This window comes from Ceratotherium simum, chromosome 3 (genome assembly GCF_057802395.1).
Source record: "Ceratotherium simum simum isolate JZ-2026a chromosome 3, ASM5780239v1, whole genome shotgun sequence".
Classification (NCBI taxonomy): domain Eukaryota; kingdom Metazoa; phylum Chordata; class Mammalia; order Perissodactyla; family Rhinocerotidae; genus Ceratotherium; species Ceratotherium simum.
The window spans coordinates 68,571,382-68,588,925 of record NC_141902.1 but is presented as its reverse complement, the minus strand read 5'-3'; the positions used below and the strand labels follow the sequence as shown (position 1 = coordinate 68,588,925).

At 36.8% G+C, this 17,544-nt stretch overlaps 1 protein-coding gene across 12 annotated transcripts in view; it reads right to left on the bottom strand.

Annotated features, from left to right (window-relative positions):
- Nucleotides 1-17,544, bottom strand: part of PEAK1 (pseudopodium enriched atypical kinase 1) — a 318,270-nt gene that overhangs the window by 125,562 nt on the left and 175,164 nt on the right. Inside the window, exon 5 of one of the 12 annotated variants that reach the window (XM_087428741.1) lies at nucleotides 2,764-2,939. The exons of the other annotated variants lie outside the window; for them this stretch is intronic. The gene's annotated coding sequence lies outside the window, so the exon portion shown is untranslated. The remainder of the gene's footprint in view (nucleotides 1-2,763; nucleotides 2,940-17,544) is intronic. 12 annotated transcript variants of the gene reach the window in all.

Genomic DNA, 17,544 nt, shown 5'->3' with positions numbered 1-17,544 from the left:
ACAAGGATTTCCTGGACTAGATATGATTTTGTTTCTAGTATATTCATTGTGTGAAAAGGCTATATCATTCATAAAAGGAAGCACTGTGTAACTCGACTGTAACCAGAGAAAATCAAATACTACGAAGTCTCCCCATATTTATCCACTTTAAGAAAACTGCTATTTTAAAATCCACTTTAAAACAGAATTCATCATTCTCATAGCACACACTCCGACTGATTTCTACTTTAGGGTACTCAGGTATGAGGCTCAGCTCAAGTCTTATCCTCTCCAGGAACTCAACATTGACCACTTCTCTCATGATTTGACTCCTGACCATTTTTGTCACATGTTATTTTTCTTTAGCTGTTTCTGACCTTTAATTCAACCAATGTTATTTTGTGACTATGATATGCCACATATGACATGGTATATCCAAAGATCAGTAAAATAAGACACTGATAACTTCAAGTAAGCTAATTTCCCAAGGAGGGAATTTCAAGTAAGGGGGAGAATATATATAAAGTATACTAATATTTAAAACAGGGCAAAACATATAACTGCCATTCTAGGGTGCTTAGTGGGTGAAGGAAGTGTCCTGGAAAGATGTCATGCAGGCGATACCATTTGAGATGAGTCTTAATGAGGAAAGAGTTCTCAGAACTGAAAAGAAGGTGGAAGAGAAACAGCATTTCAAAGACACAGAAACAGCCAAGTGCCAAATATATTTACAAAACAGCAAGAAGTAGTATTTGGTTTACAATGTGTAGTACTTGTATTAAGACATGAAAAGCAAAATTAGGGGCAAAATATAAACATGTAAAAGGAATACTAACATCTGGGACCTAATTTTATACTTTATTTGCATTCCCTATAGCCCAGCCCAGTGTTGGTCATACATAATATTCAGTAATTGATTTAAGCTGTCAGAAAAAGCATCAACCATGTACATAATAACCCCCAGGCACCTGCCCAAAGGCATCTAATAATTACAGTAAATATACAATGACATAAGGCACTTAGAAAAAAAGTCCCCCCAAACTTATTATAAAATAGTTATAGTCAATAGAGAATAGATTTGAGGGAAATCATTCTAACCCTTCTTGTAATATAAATTTGATAGTTTAAAAAATTCTAATAGAATTAGAAAAATTCTAATAAACACTAATTTCATGACATTTCTTTCACTGAAGCTCAGAAACAAAGTATATAAAAAGCTACATATAAGCCAGTTTCAATACAAAAAGAATCTCTAGTGGTTTAGTCTACTCAGTCTACTTTTCATCAAGTCTTCCAGACAGATGCAAATTTAATTTAATAAAGGAAAACTGTAATGGCTTCCCAAGGAAAGGGAGGCAGCTAATATTAAAGACAAAGTTTTACTGAGAACAAGTTGCACTTGCATAATTAGGTATAACTCAGGGAATTAAACATGGCATCTTCAGTTTGAGAAACTGCCCAAATTACATTGAAATTCAGAATTTTCTTAAAGTAAAAAAAAGTTTTTAGAGTATAATTTCATTCTCAGATGTGGGCAAAATATTAAAATTAAAATACACAACTAGATTCAAAATGCCAGAAACAAATGGAATAGTTAAATATGTGAGCAATATAATTACATGAAAAATTATAATGCATGCAGGTACAATGCAATAGTTATTTGTTTAATAATATGTTTCAAAGGCTAAATTTGAATTGAAACAATTGTTATAGTCATTTCCTCTGACTACTAATCTATTCACTACTAAAGTTTTGATGATCAATATCTTTCTACACACTCATACAAATTCACTTTTTTACAAGCACCTCTGCCTATGTTTAAATAGATATACTGTGAAATTTGAACAAAAACAGATATTTGCTCTAAGACTACCATTATGACCCGAAGCTATTATAAATGCTTCTTCAAGAGTGGTCCACAGCCCACGTGAATCATATTTCACCTGGGATGCTTGCTTAAAATGCAGATCCTTACTCCAACAATTCTTGGGTCTCACCAAGATATAAATCACTGCCCTATCATTGTAATCAGTATTCTTACTTCCCTCTTTACCCTGATTAAATTCTGTGGACAACCATGTTTTCCACTTTGCAAATACTCTCTTGTCTCTCCTTCCCCCTCTCTACTAGTAAAACGTCATCTCAACCATCAGCTTACTCTAAGCCTGCTTCTGAGCAGATGAACAGCACCAGAGAAAAACCACACAACTGTGCTGACTGTATTCACTTAAAATGTACTATTACAAGTCTTAAATGGGGACTTACTGTCAGACACAGACTCCAAACCAGTTCTTTCTACATATTTACTTTGCCACTTTGAGATAACTATTTCACAAATTTTCTTGGCTCCTCAAATCTCCAACATCCCTTTCCCAGGTCACTTACTACTGATGACCTTGCTTCATACTTCAGTGGGAAAATAGATCCAATCAGATGAATTTTATTTCATCTTCCCACTAATTCTACCAACCTAACTGCACCTGATTTGACACACTTTCCCTTCACTACCCTCACAATGGAAGAAGTGTTTATGTTCCTCTTTAAGGCCAACCCTTCTACTTGCGGCCAGGACCTCATCCACTTGCGACTTCTCAAGGACTGTTCCTGCAATATCTCTTTTCTGCATCACTTTCTCCATTCTGAATAATTCTCTCTGGCATATGACTGTGCCTTAATCTCATTCATCTTGAAAAACAAAACAACTCTCCCTTGTATTCATGTCTCCTTCTGGGTATGACTGCACTCCTCCATTACCTTCTAGAAAAAACTCCTCAAAAAGAGTACCTTTCATGGGCCGGCCCCGTGGCTTAGCAGTTAAGTGCGCGCGCTCTGCTGCTGGCGGCCCGGGTTCAGATCCCGGGTGTGCACCGATGCACCGCTTCTCCTGCCATGCTGAGGCCACGTCCCACATACAGCAACCAGAAGGATGTGCAGCTATGACATACAACTGTCTACTGGGGCTTTGGGAGAAAAAAAAAATTAATTAAAAAAAAAAATGAGTACCTTTCACTATCTCCCCACTCATTTTCTCCTCACTCCACTCTTTTTGGGTTTTTGTTCCCACCACTTCACTGAAACACTGCTAATTAAGCTCACCAAAAACTATATTTCCCTGAAGGCCAATGGCCAATTCTCTGTTGTCACCTTATCACACCTTAAATTAGTATTTCATATAGTTGACCACCTCCTCCTTCCTGGAATAGTTCCTTCTCTAGCTTATGGGATACCTCATTCTTCTGGTTTTCTTCTTATCTCATTGGGCAGCTCCTTCTCAGCCTGTTTTTGTTGGCTTCTCTACTAGATCTCCCAATGTTGGAGTGACCAAGAATATCCCTTAACAGTTTTCCCCGTCGTTATCTTTTCTCTTTTCCTAAGTGATTTTATCCAGTCCCATGGCTCTGGATACCATCTAATTTATATGCTTATTACTCTCAAATTTTACCTCCAGTCCATATCTCTTTCTGAACTCCAGTCTCTTTTATACAACTGCCTTTTTGACATCTCCACTTGGATATCTAAGAGGCATCTCATACTTACAGTCAAAACAGAACCACTGACATCCCGTCTCTCCACTTGCAAGGTCCTCTCTTCTCAGCAAATGATTCACCATCCACCCACTTGTTCAATCAAAAACTAGCAGTCTTTTTTTTCCTCACTCTCTGCCCCCTCTCTTCCAATTCAATCCATCTGTTTAAGTCTTGCTAGCTTTACCTCCAATATATATCTCAAATCTGACCAGGTTAAGCTAAGAGTAAGTCCCTTTTAAGTGTCTGATGGCAGCTTCTGTGCTGTGTCAACTCCACTTCCATGCCTCTTGTGCCTGCCTTCTCCTTGTCAAACCTACATTCACCAGCCTAGTTCGAAGTCCTCATTTTCTCATTTAAATAGCTGCCTCAGCCATCTAACTAGTCTTCCTGCCTCAAATCTCTCTCCTTCTAAGCTACTCTTCACACTATCATTAGTCACTGCTCAAAAACCTTTGGTGGATCCTCAATGTTCAATGGAACAAAACCTAACTCCCTTGTTAGGGTATTGAAAACTCTTCATTATCTTAACTGAACTTATTTTTCCAGTCCCATCTCTCAGTGCATTCCCTTCAACCCCCTCTAAGCATGAAGGACTACTTAATCACTTCCCAGACATGCCACGTATTGACCTACCTCTAAGCTTTGGCTCATGCTATTCCCTCACCCTAGGAACAATCCTGGAATACAAAGAACACTGCTCTGGCATTAGGAGACTTGGGTACAAGTTCCAACTCTGCCATGCGTCCTTTCTGAGTTCTACCCCTCATAGGTAAAATAAGGACAAAGTACCAGATTCAGGATTAAATAAGATTGTATTTCAGAGTTCCTTATGAATTCTAATGGGTACACAAAATACTGCCAAATTCCTCTAGACAATGGCTTTACAATTTTACAACCCTACAATTACTAAGAGAGTATCCATTTCTTCACATACTTGCTACCCCTAAAATATCAACTTTAGAAATTTCTGCAAATCTGGTAGATTAAATCAATTTTATTGTCTTTAAAATTAGCATTTCCCTGACTATTAGTGCGATTGAACATCTTTCTCAATGATTATTGGCTATTTTCTTTTCTTTGAATTCCTTGCTCATATTCTTTGCCCATTTTTCTATTTCCTCCTCCCTTTTTCTTACTATGCATATAAATACTTGCTCTATTTTATCCATTGAAAATATTTTTTTAAGTCTGGCAGTTATCCTTTTAATTTTTTAAAGCATCTTTTGTCATAAAGAAGTTTTTATTTTGATATATCTAAACTTAATCTTTTTTTATAAATGGCTTTTGTGGGGCCAGCCCAGTGGCGTAGTGGTTAAGTTCATCCGCTCCGCTTTGGCGGCCTGAGGTTCACAGGTTCATGATCCTGGGCGTGGACCTATACACCACTTATCAAACCATGCTGTGGCAGACATCCCACACGTAAAGTAGAGGAAGATAGGCATGGATCTTAGCCCAGGGCCAATCTTCCTCAGCAAAAAGAGGAGGATTGGCAACAGATGTTAGCTCGGGGCTAATGTTCCTCACCAAAAAAAAAAAAAAAAAAAAAAAAAAAAGAAGGAAGAAAAATGTCTTTTCAGCTTGATAGCTCATTTAAGGCCCTCCTTACTTCACGGTCACAAACACTTTCTTCTAACATTTGCAAAGTGTTTCTTATATTTAGATTTTTATTACATTTAGAATTTATTTTTGTGAATGGTGTGAAAGATTTAATATAACTTCCTAAATACACACCCTTTATTGAATAGTCCATTCTTTAAATATTGATTTTAAATACCACAGTTATTATACACTTAAATAGAGAGATATACACGGGTCCGTCTCAGAATCTTGACTCTGTTATTGATCTAGTTGTCTTTCCCTATGCCAAAACCACATTGTTGCATTTTACTGAATGCTTTTTGGGGGCATTATTGAGATGACTGCATATTTTTCTCCTCTAATAACCTACAAAGTAAATTATACAAATTGATTTTATAATGCTTAACCATCCTTGCATTCCTGGGATAAATTCTCCATAAATAATACATTGGTGAATTCAATTTGCTAATATTTTATTTATGACTTTTTAGTCCTATCTCCAGAAGTGAGACAGGCTTATAGTTTTTTTTTTTGCTTTTTTTTTCTATGTCCCTCTTTGGTTTGGGCATTAGTGTTACACTAGCATCATAAATCAATTGGGTAGGAGCCTATCCTTATTACACAACATGCAAATTTACATAAGATTTCTTTACAAGTTTCCTAGAACTCATCTTTAAAATCTAGGCCATTGTAGGGACAAATCTTTAAATTTCTTTTCAATTTCTTCTTATAATTATTAGTTAATTCAAGGTTTTTACTTTTTATTGTGAAAATTTGAATAAATCATATATTTCTGAAAATGACCCACTGAACCTAGGCTTTCACATCTTTTCCTTTTTTTTTTTTGTGAGGAGATCAGCCCTGTGCTAACATCTGCCAATCCTCCTCTTTTTTTTGCTGAGGAAGACTGGCCCTGGGCTAACATCTGTGCCCGTCTTCCTCCACTTTATATGGGACGCTGCCACAGAATGGCTTGCCAAGCAGTGCGTCGGTGCGTGCCCAGGATCTGAACCGGCGAACCCCGGGCCGCCGCAGCGGAGCGCGCGCACTTAACAGCTTGCGCCAATGGGCCGGCCCTAGGCTTTCACATTTTATTATTGTAAACTTGTACATAGAGTTCTTATAACTTTATAAATTTCTGTATTTTTATTCATGCTTTCTTTTTAGTTTCTAATATTGATTAGTATCTTTTCTTTCTTTTTTAGACTTGCCAAGATTTATCTATTTTATAGATTTTTTTAATCAGTCAACTTGCTGTTGGATTTCTGCTTTTATCCTTATTAATTTGGTGCGTTATTTCCTTTGAATTACTTTATCATTCCTTTTTTTAATCTTTAACTCAATTATTTAATTCATTTATTTTATTTAAGCAAATAATTTTCATAAAATGAAACATGCTTCGATAAAAAATTTTAAAAAGTACAAAATAGTAAGAAACAAGCCAACCAATATCCCATTACCCAGAAAGAAAAAGTGTTAACATTAGTTGAATATCATTCCACACATCTCTCTAAGCATATATGGGGATGAATGGATAACTCCATGTCTCTAGATTTACATTTTTTTCCCCAATTCTTTGTCCTTCCTTTTAAAGTGTTAACTTCAAAAAGCTCTAAAATTTTCTTTTTTTAAATGAATGCAGTGTCATCCTGCAATTCTCTGAGGATATTATATTTATTCTAAAGTTCTGTTTTGCTTTCTCTATTAACTCTGATTCCTTAGGTTCTTCCCTTTGTACAGTTTGGTACTCTCCTTCATAGTATTAGTTTTCTTGAAATATTTTGTGATTCTGGGTTGTGGACTCATCTTTGTTTATGCTTTAGAGATATCTTATTAGTCTATGACTGATGTATGTGATTAAAGAAACATTTTCTTTAAGGGAGGGGAAAAATGGGAGGGGCAAAATATTCCACTGAGTAGTGAATACAGATAGTTAGTATTTGGGGGGCTCTCTATACTTTCTGGATATTGATAACACTGGGGTACTGCCTTGGCTTTTTTTTGTTGTTGGAGATATCTTTTTATTTTATTGCACAATATTATGCAATGATGGTATGAAATCATTTACAGTATTTTTTTTTAAAGATTTTTTTTTTTTTTATAATTTTATTTATTTATTTTTCCCCCAAAGCCCCAGTAGATAGTTGTATGTCATAGCTGCACATCCTTCTAGCTGCTGCATGTGGGACGTGGCCCCAGCACGGCCGGAGAAGTGGTGCATCGGTGCACACCCGGGACCCCAACCTGGGCCGCCAGCAGCAGAGCACGCGCACTCAACCGCTAAGCCACAGGGCCGGCCGCGAAATCATTTACAGTATTAAGGGCCTGTGTGAATGTCAGGAAGACTGAATTAGATGGCTCTTTCCCTTTAACTTGATAAGAAGGTGCAGATTCCCATGGCCTGGAATGGTCCAGATCTGACAGGTTCTGACACCTTTATTAACCTGATATTTAGCAATGACCTGCTCTTACCCAGAACACTGCTAGATGCTTTCCCATATATCATTTATTTATTTATTTTTATTTGTATCATATATATATTTAAACACCCACATTGCCTGGTTTTGCATCACACACACCAAGGAGAAATGAAGGTAGGGAAAGGTAGATCTACATGTCTGCTTGTCCAGCAGGCTAGACATAAAGCACTCCTATAGTCACTTATATCTTTTACAGTATTCCAGTCCTGTGCATGTTTTAGATTATGGTTCTCATTTGTATTCCAATCCTTTTTAAGAGGTTCTTTGTGGTTTTTGGCCAGTTTTGCTCTTTTTCTTTCCTATCACAGTTGTGTTTGCTTGATACTGTATATTTTTTGGAGGGGGAAGAAAGGATTATTTTTAAGAATGTGAAGTAGCAAAGGGAGGCTTCAGCATGTTCTCAGTGTACCATCTTGCACTGGAAGTTTCAAACAGATATGTTTTGGCAGAGATAAATGGATGACATTGTATACAACTTTAAAGGAAAATATGTTCTTTTACTATACTTTCCTTTTTACTGAAGTATGATCATATAATAGTAAGCACAGGGTGTTATTCAGTGGTTTATAACCCTAGATGCATATTATTAACCTGAGAGAGCTGCTAAAACATATTAAAGTCTAACCCCAGAAATTCCATTTTAATTAGACTTAGGTGAGCACCACTGGTATGGTGGAAAAACTATAGGCTTAAGGACCAGACAAATTTGAGCTCAAATCACTACTGTGTGCTGTGATTTTAGAGAAGAAACAATTTTTTGAGGCTTTGTTTCATCTGAAAATTGGGGTTACAAGATTATGGTGAGGATTAGAGATAATGTAAGAAGAGAGACTAACACCATGTATGGCAAATAGTAAATGCTTAATAAATGTTAGCTCTTCTAAAGCCATTTCTAACTAAGCAGACAAAAAAAACATGGCATTAAAAAAGAGATCAAGGGGGCTGGCCCGGTGGCGCAAGCGGTTAAGTGCGCGCACTCTGCTGTGGTGGCCCAGGGTTCACTGGTTCGGATCGCGGGCGTGCACCGACGCACTGCTTGGCAAGCCATGCTGTGGCGGTGTCCCATATAAAGTGGAGGAAGATGGGCAAGGATATTAGCTCAGGGCCAGTCTTCTTCAGCAAAAAAAAAAGAGGAGGATTGGCAGATGTTAGCACAGGCCTGATCTCCTCACAAAAAAAAAAAAAAAAAAAGAGCTCAAGTAAAACAGGACATCTCTTCATAAAATCTTATAATGACTAAAATTTAATTCCAAATGTCACAAAATTGTTCATAGGAATTGACAATCATTACCAGATATTCCAAAATAAGAGAAATTGTGGCATTTACAGCATGTTCCTGTCACATTTTATTGTACCCCCTAGGCTCTTTTAACATTCTTATTTCAATGCATTTCTTTTCAAAGGACAGCTCTCAAAGTTTCTGAGCCATTCTTCAATCCGACATTTCCATATCTGAGAGTAAAAACAGCTAATCATAACGGCAACCTGGTTGTATGTTTCTGTTTGTAATCATTCAAATATTTTGTGAGAAACAGATGAACATTTTGAAGTTGCAGGAAATGAGCAGAATAAGTAGAAAGCTGTGGGACCCAAGAATTAAAGCAACTTTAGTGTCTCTGATGCATGAAACAATCCAATCCTAATTACAGCCAGCTGGACACAGCTCTATTTTCAGGGATGCTTAGATCATTAGCCAAACACAGTGATGCCCATTTGCTGATGAGTAAATGTGCATACCTTTATCATTTATATCATTCAGAAGCACAAGTATGCCACTTGGCATAACATAACTTCTTGATAAATAATATCAACTGAATTCTGTAAAAAGTTTAAACTCATGTCCAAATACAGCTGTAATTATTCATATATCAACAACAGAAAAAATTATTTTCTCCTGGTTCTTTAAATTATTTAAATGTTCATAAATTATGAATGTTCATATACATCACAAAATAAGTCTTAACTGTTCAAATCTTTACTATAAAAGTAGATCCATAGCAGTACTAACAGTCAAATTGATAATAACAACTTAATTTTGAGGCCTACACTAAACATTAAGAGGGTCTGCTGTATTAAATACACATTTACATGGTAAATTATGACATTTTTTTTTTAATAATTTTATTTTATTTATTTTTCCCCCAAAGCCCCAGTAGATAGTTGTATGTCACAGCTGCACATCCTTCTAGTTGCTATATGTGGGACGCGGCCTCAGAATGGCCAGAGAAGCGGTGCATCGGTGCACGCCCGGGATCTGAACCCGGGCCGCCAGCAGCAGAGCATGCGCACTTAACTGCTAAGCCACAGGGCCGGCCCTGACATTGTTTTTTAATGTATAAGATTCCCTCAAAAACAAATTCTATGGCCAATAAGCACACACAAAAGTGTTCAGTTTCACTAGTCATCAGTGAAAAGCAAATTAAAATTCCAATAAAATACCACTATAAACTGACTAAAATGGCTAAAATGACACAGTGTAATAATACCAAATGCTGTAAAGGATGTGAAATAACTGGAACTCTAATATCTTAAGGGTGCGAGTGAAAAACACAATAAAGGACATTTACGCAAAACCCACAGCTAACATTATATTCAACGGTGAAAGAATGAAAGATGTGCCCCTAAGATCAATAACAAGACAAGGATTCCCACTTTCCATTTCTATTCAACAATGTCCTGGCAGTTCTAGCAAGAGGAATTAGGCAAGAAAAAAAATAAAAGCCATCCAAACTGAAAAAGGAGAAGCAAAATTATCTTTACTCACAGATCACATGATCTTATAGAAAGAAAATCCTAAAGAATACACACACACACACAAAACTATTAGAGCTAATAAACGAATTTAGCACAGTTGTAGGATACATGATCAACACACAAAAATCAGTTGTATTTCTATACACTAAAAATGAACAACTTGAAAATGAAATTAAGACAACAATTCCATTTACAATAGGATCAAAACGAATAAAATCCTTAGGAATAAATTTAACTAAGGAGGTGCAAGACTGCACAATAAAAAATACAAAACATTAATGAAAAAATTAAAGGAAACCTAAGTAAATGGAAAAACATTCCCTGTTCATGGATTGGAAAACTTAATATTGTTAAGATGGCAATGTTCCCCAAATTGATCTGGTGATTCAATACAATCCCTATCAAAATCTCAGCTGCCCTTTACGTAGAGGAAGTGGAAGGAAGTTAGGAGAGCTCCTCTCCCTCCTGAACAGCAGCGACCTCAGGACCGTGTGGCTCTCAGAGAGAGGGGGGAGGGGTGGCATCTGTGGGAAAACCATTGCTCTCCAAGTTCCCTCACAGCCCAGGGGAAATCCCCAAATGGAGGTGACTGAACTGTTGTGGGGGTGTCTTCATCAAGCTAGCACCCCAGGAGGGGAAACAGCGAGGGAAAAGCGAGAAGCCCCTGGGATCAACCAGGCAGAAGAAAGCGACCCACCTCCCTACATGGTCCTCCAGCATGGCCAGTTGGCCAGAGCACTAGCAGATTTCAGTGGGCTCAGAATACACAGCTCTTGACCCCCACCCAGTGGTGGCAGGTGGAAGCTGTGACCAGATACTATCACTAGGCAGAGACATAAATCCACACCGTCAAACAGTATGAAAAACTATATTAACTCTCCAGACCCGAAGGAAAATGACAAGCACTGAGAAATCAATCCTGAAGGCACAGAACTTTATAATCACAACTACAGAGAACTCAAAATAGCCATCATAAAAAAGCTCAATGATTTAAAAGAAAATACAGATAGACAGTTAATGAAATCAGGAACTTCTTCACAAAAGAGATTGAAACTACAAAGAAAAACCAATCAGAAATGTTGGAGATGAAAAACACAATGGAAGAGATAAAGAAAAATCTGGAATCTTTAAAAAACAGAGCTGACAATATGGAGGGTAGAATTAGCAATCTAGAGGATAGGAATACAGAAATGCTCGAGATGGACAAGGAGAGAGAACTAAGACTAAAAAGTAATGAAGAAATTCTCCAAGAAATATCCAACTCAATTAAGAAATGGAACATAAGGATTATAGGTATTCCAGAGGGAGAAGGGAGGGAAAAAGGAGCAGAGAGTTTGTTCAAAGGAAATATAATTGAGAACGTCCCAAACTTGGGGAAGGAACTAGAAATACAAGTGAATGAAGCCAATAGATCTTCTAACTAAATCAACATAAAAATACCCTCTCCAAGGCACACAGTAGTAAAGCAGGCAAAAGTCAATGACAAAGAAAAACTACTAAGGGAAGCAAGGCAGAAGAAAATATGTACAAAGGAACTCCTATCAGGTTTTCAGTGGATTTCTCAGAAGAAACTTTAGAGGCTAAGAGTGGAATGATATATTTAAAATTCTGAAAGACAAAAACTTTCAGCCATGAATACTCTATCCAGCGAAAATATCCTTCACATATGAGGGAGAAATAAAAACTATCACAGATAAAGAGAAGCTAAGGGGGTTCATCGCCACAAGACCCGCACTACAAGAAATGCCCAAGAAGGCCGCCATACCTGGAAAAAAAACATAAAAGGGATACTAAGCTTTGAGCGAGGAGAAAAATAGGTAGACAAAATCAGAAAAATCGCAGCTTTCTATCAGAAGAGGTTAGCAAACACTTAATTATAACATCAAAGATAAAGGGAAGGAAAACACCAAAAATAAATATAATCTCATTTTAACCACAAACTCACAACAAAAGATGGAATAACTTGTGACAACAATAACTTAGAAGGGAAAGAGGAAAGGCACGGAATCTACTTAGCATAAGGAAATAAGAGGCTATCAGAAAATGGACTATCTCATCTCTGAGTTTTCTTTTTTTTTTTTTGTGAGGAAGATCAGCCCTGAGCTAACATCTGCCAATCCTCCTGTTTTTGCTGAGGAAGACTGGCCCTGGGCTAACATCGTGCCCATCTTCCTCCACTTTATATGGGATGCCACCACAGCATGGCCTGGCAAGCAGTGCGTTGGTGCATGCCCTGGATCCAAACTGGCGAACCCCAGGCCACTGCAGCTGAGCGCGCGCACTTAACTGCTTGCGCCACCGGGCCAGCCCTCTATGAGTTTTATACAAACCTCATGGTAACCACTAAACAAATAGTCAGAACAGAGACACATATGACAAATAAAGAGAAAACTAAGAAAACCATCATAGAGAAGGATCAAACTGAATTAGTAGTCTGAAACACATGGGATAAGAAACGAAGGAAATGCAGAACTGTAAAATGAGCGATAAAATAGCAGCATTAAGCCTTCATGTATTAATAATCACTATAAAAGTAAATGCATTGAATTCTCCAAACAAAAGACACAGAGTTGCAAGATGGATTAAGAAACAAGACCCAACAATAGGCTGCCTCCAGGAAACACATCTCAGCTCTAAAGACAAAACAGGTTCAGAGTGAAGGGATGGAAGATGATACTCAAAGCTACTGGCAAACAAAAGAAAGCAGGTGTTGCCATACTTATATACAAAGTAGACGTCAAGATAAAACAGGTAATGAGAGACAAAGATGGGCAATATATAATGATAAAAGGGACACTCCACCAAGAGGACATCGCACTTATAAATATATATGCACCTAACACAGGAGCACCTAACACCAAAGTACATAAAGCAACTATTAAGAAACCTAAAAGGAAATATTAACAACAACACAATAATAGCAGGGGACCTTAACACCCCACTGACATCAACGGATAGATCATCCAGACAGAAAGTCAATAAGGAAATAGTGGACTTAAATGAAAAACTAGACCAGATGGACTTAATAGATACGTATAGAGCACTCCATTCAAACACAGCAGATTACATATTCTTCTCAAGCACCCACGGAATAGTCTCAAGGACAGACCATATGTTGGGAAAAAAGGCAAGCCTCAATAAATTTAAGATTGAAATCATAACAAGAATCATTTCAAACCACAATGCTATGAAACTAGAAATGAACTACAAGAAAAAAACTGGGAAAGTGACAAAGATGTGGAGACTAAACAACATGCTGCTGGACAAACAATGGATCATGGAAGAAATTAAAGGAGAAATCAAAAAATATCTGGAGATAGATGAAAATGAAAACACACCATACCAACTCATCTGGGATGTAGCAAAAGCGGTTCTGAGAGGGAGATTCATAGCAATACAGGTGCACCTTAACAAACAAGAAAAACCTCAAATAAACAATCTTAAACTACACCTAACAGAACTAGAAAAAGAAGAACAAACAAAGCCCCAAGTCAGCAGAAGAAGGGAAATAATAAAAATTAGAGCAGAAAGGAAGGAAATTGAAATAAAAACCAACAGTAGAAAGGATCAATGAAACAAAAAGCTGGTTCTTTGAGAAGATAAACAAAATTGACAAACTCTTAGCCAGACTCACCAAGAAAAAAAGAGAGAAGGCTCAAATCAATAAAATTAGAAATGAAAGAGGAGAATTTACAATAGATACCACAGAAATACAAAGGATTAAGAGAATACTATGAAAAACTATATACCAAGAAATTAGACAATCTATAAGAAATGGATAAATTCTTAGACTCATACAACCTCCCAAAACTGAATCAAGAAGAAATAGAGAATCTGAATAGACCAATCACAAGTAAAGAGATTGAAACAGTAATCAAAAACCTCCCAAAAAACAAAAGTCCAGGACCAGATGTCTTCTCTGGAGAATTCTACCAAACATTCAAAAAAGATTTAATACCTATCCTTCTCAAACTATTCCAAAAAATAGAGGAAGATGGAACACTTCCTAACACACTCTATGAGGCCAATACCACCCTGATACCAAAGCCAGACAAGGACAATACAAAGAAGGAAAATCATAAGCCAATATCACTGATGAACATAGATGCAAAAATTCTCAACAAAATATTGACAAACTGACTACAGCAAAACATTAAAAAGATCATACACCATGATCAAGTGGGATTTCTACCAGGGACACAGAGATGATTCAACATCCGCAATCAATCGATGTGATACACCACATTAACAAAATGAGGAATAAAAACCACATGATCATCTCATTAGATGCCAAGAAAGCATCTGACAAGATCCAACGTCCATTTATGATAAATACTCTCAATAAAATGCGTATAGAAGAAAAGTACCTCAACATGATAAAGGCCATATATGACAAACCCACAGCCAACATCATACTCAACGGGGAAAAACTGAACGCCATCCCTCCGAGAACAGGAACAAGACAGGGGTGCCCACTCTCACCACTCTTATTCAACATAGTACTGGAGTCTTGGCCAGAGCAATTAGGGAAGAAAAAGGAATCCAAATAGGCAATGAAGACGTGAAACTCTTGCTGTTTTCAGACGACATGATTTTATATATAGAAAACCCAAAAGAATCAATCAGAAAACTATTAGAAATCATCAACAACTACAGCAAAGCTGCAGGGTACAAAATCAACCTAGAAAAATCAGTTGCATATCTATACTCTAATAAGAAGCTAACAGAAAGAGAACTCAAGAATACAATCCCATTTACAATCGCAACAAAGAGAGTAAAATATCGAGGAATAAATTTAACTAAGGAGGTGAAAGACCTATACACAATGAAAACTATAAGACACTACTGAAAGAAATCAATGATGACATAAAGAAATGGAAAGATATCCATGCACATGGATTGGAAGAATAAACGTAGTTAAAATGTCCATACTACCTAAAGCAATCTACACATTCAATCAGAATCCCAATGACATTCTTCACGGAAACAGAACAAAGAATCCTAAAATTCATATGGGGCAACGAAAGACACCAAGTAGCTAAAGCAATCCTGAGAAAAAAGAACAAAGCTGGAGGCATCACAATCCATGACTTCAAAATATACTACAAAGCTATAACAATCAAAACAGCATGGTACTGGTACAAAAACAGACAGACGGATTAATGGAACAGAATTAAAAGCCAAGAAATAAAACCACACATCTACAGACAGCTGATCTTCGACTAAGGAGCTAAGAACATAAAATGGAGAAAGGAAGGTCTCTTCAATAAATGGTGCTAGGAAAACTGGACACTGGTTCTGGGAAAACTGGCAAAAGAATGAAAGTAGACCATTATCTTCTGCCATATACAAAAATTAACTCAAACTGGATCAAAGACTTGAATGTAAGACCTGAAAGTATAAAATTCCTGGAAGAAAATAGTCAGTACACTCTTTGACATTGGTCTTAGAGGGATCCTTTTGAATTCCATGTCTACCTGGATAAGAGAAACAAAAGAAAAAATAAAAAAGTGGGACTTCATCAGACTAAAGAGCTTCTGCAAGGCAAACGAAACCAGGATCAAAATCAAAAAGACAAACCACCAACTGAGAGGAAATATTTACAAATCATATATCCAAGAAGGGGTTAATTTCCAAAATACATAAAGAACTCATACAACTCAACAACTCAACAACAAAAAAACAAACAACCCAATCAAAAAATGGGCAGAGGATATGAACCGACATTTTTCCAAGGAAGATATACAGATGGCTAACAGGCACATGAAAAGATGTTCAACATCACTAATCATCAGGGAAATGCAAATCAAAACTATACTAAGATATCACCTTACACCCATGAGAATGCCTATAATCACCAAGACAAAAATAACAAATGTTGGAGAGATTGTGGAGAAAAGGGAACCCTCATACACTGCTGGTGGGAATGCAAGCTGGTGCCACCTCTATAGAAAACAGTATGGAGATTTCTCAAAAAATTAAAAATAGAAATACCATATGACCCAGCTATCCCACTACTGGGTATTTATCCAAAGAACTTGAAATCAACCATCCAAAGAGGCTTATGCACCCCTATGTTCACGGCAGCATTATTCACTATAGCCAAGAAGTGAAAGCAACCCAAGTGTCCATCGACTGATGATTGGATAAAGAAGATGTGGTATATATATATATATATATATATATATATATATATATATATATATACAATGGAATACCACTCAGCCATAAAAAAAGACAAAATTGTCCCATTCACAACAACATGGATGGACCTGGAGGGTATTATGTTAAGTGAAATAAGCCAGGCAGAGAAAGACAAACACCATATGATTTCACTCATATGTGGAAGATAAACTATCACACAGACAGAGAACAGTTTGGTGGTTACCAGGCGGAAGGGGGTTGGGAGGTGGGCACAAGGGGTGAAGGAGTGCATTTATATGGTGACTGACAAATAACAATGTACAACTGAAATTTCACAATGTTATAAACTATTATGACCTCAATTTAAAAAAAAGGTTAACAATGTTATGTCAATTTTAATCATTTATTTATTTTTATTGAAGTAAGATAAAATTCTGGTGCCTGTTATTTGCAAAGTTATTGTAACTATTCTGGATCTTGGCCAAAGAGGACACACAGGAAAAAGATTCAGAAATTGCAAGCAGTAAACGATTATAGCTGCATTATAAAAATTACCTTATATTTCACTAAGGAAAATACAAGAGGAAATACCTTGAAGGATAAACAACCAGTAATCATATAGATATTGTTCTGTTTAGTTTTCCATAGAATTACTCCTATAGAACTTTTGGTTGGACATGCAATTTTTCTTGGCTCCAAAACTCCACTATAATAATAGTAAAGGAATAAAGAACAAGAGAGGAAACAATATCAGTTGAGAGATGTCAATGAAATTTTAGAAGCTGGAAAATGGATGAATAGGTTCCAGTCTTTGCTCAGATATCGCCTCCTCAATGAGTCCTATCCTTACCAACCTACTTAAAATTTCAACCCCTACTACCCTTCTACTACTTCCAATCCCACAAACATACTGTACTTTTGCCCACAGGTTACTAATGTGTAATGCAACTTATTAGGTTTATTGTTGATGTTTGTTTCCCCCTACTAGAATATATGCTCCATGAAGGCAGGCAGTTTTGTCCGTTTTATTCATTAATGAATCCTCACTCCCTAGAACTGTGCTTAGCAAATTATGAGTACTA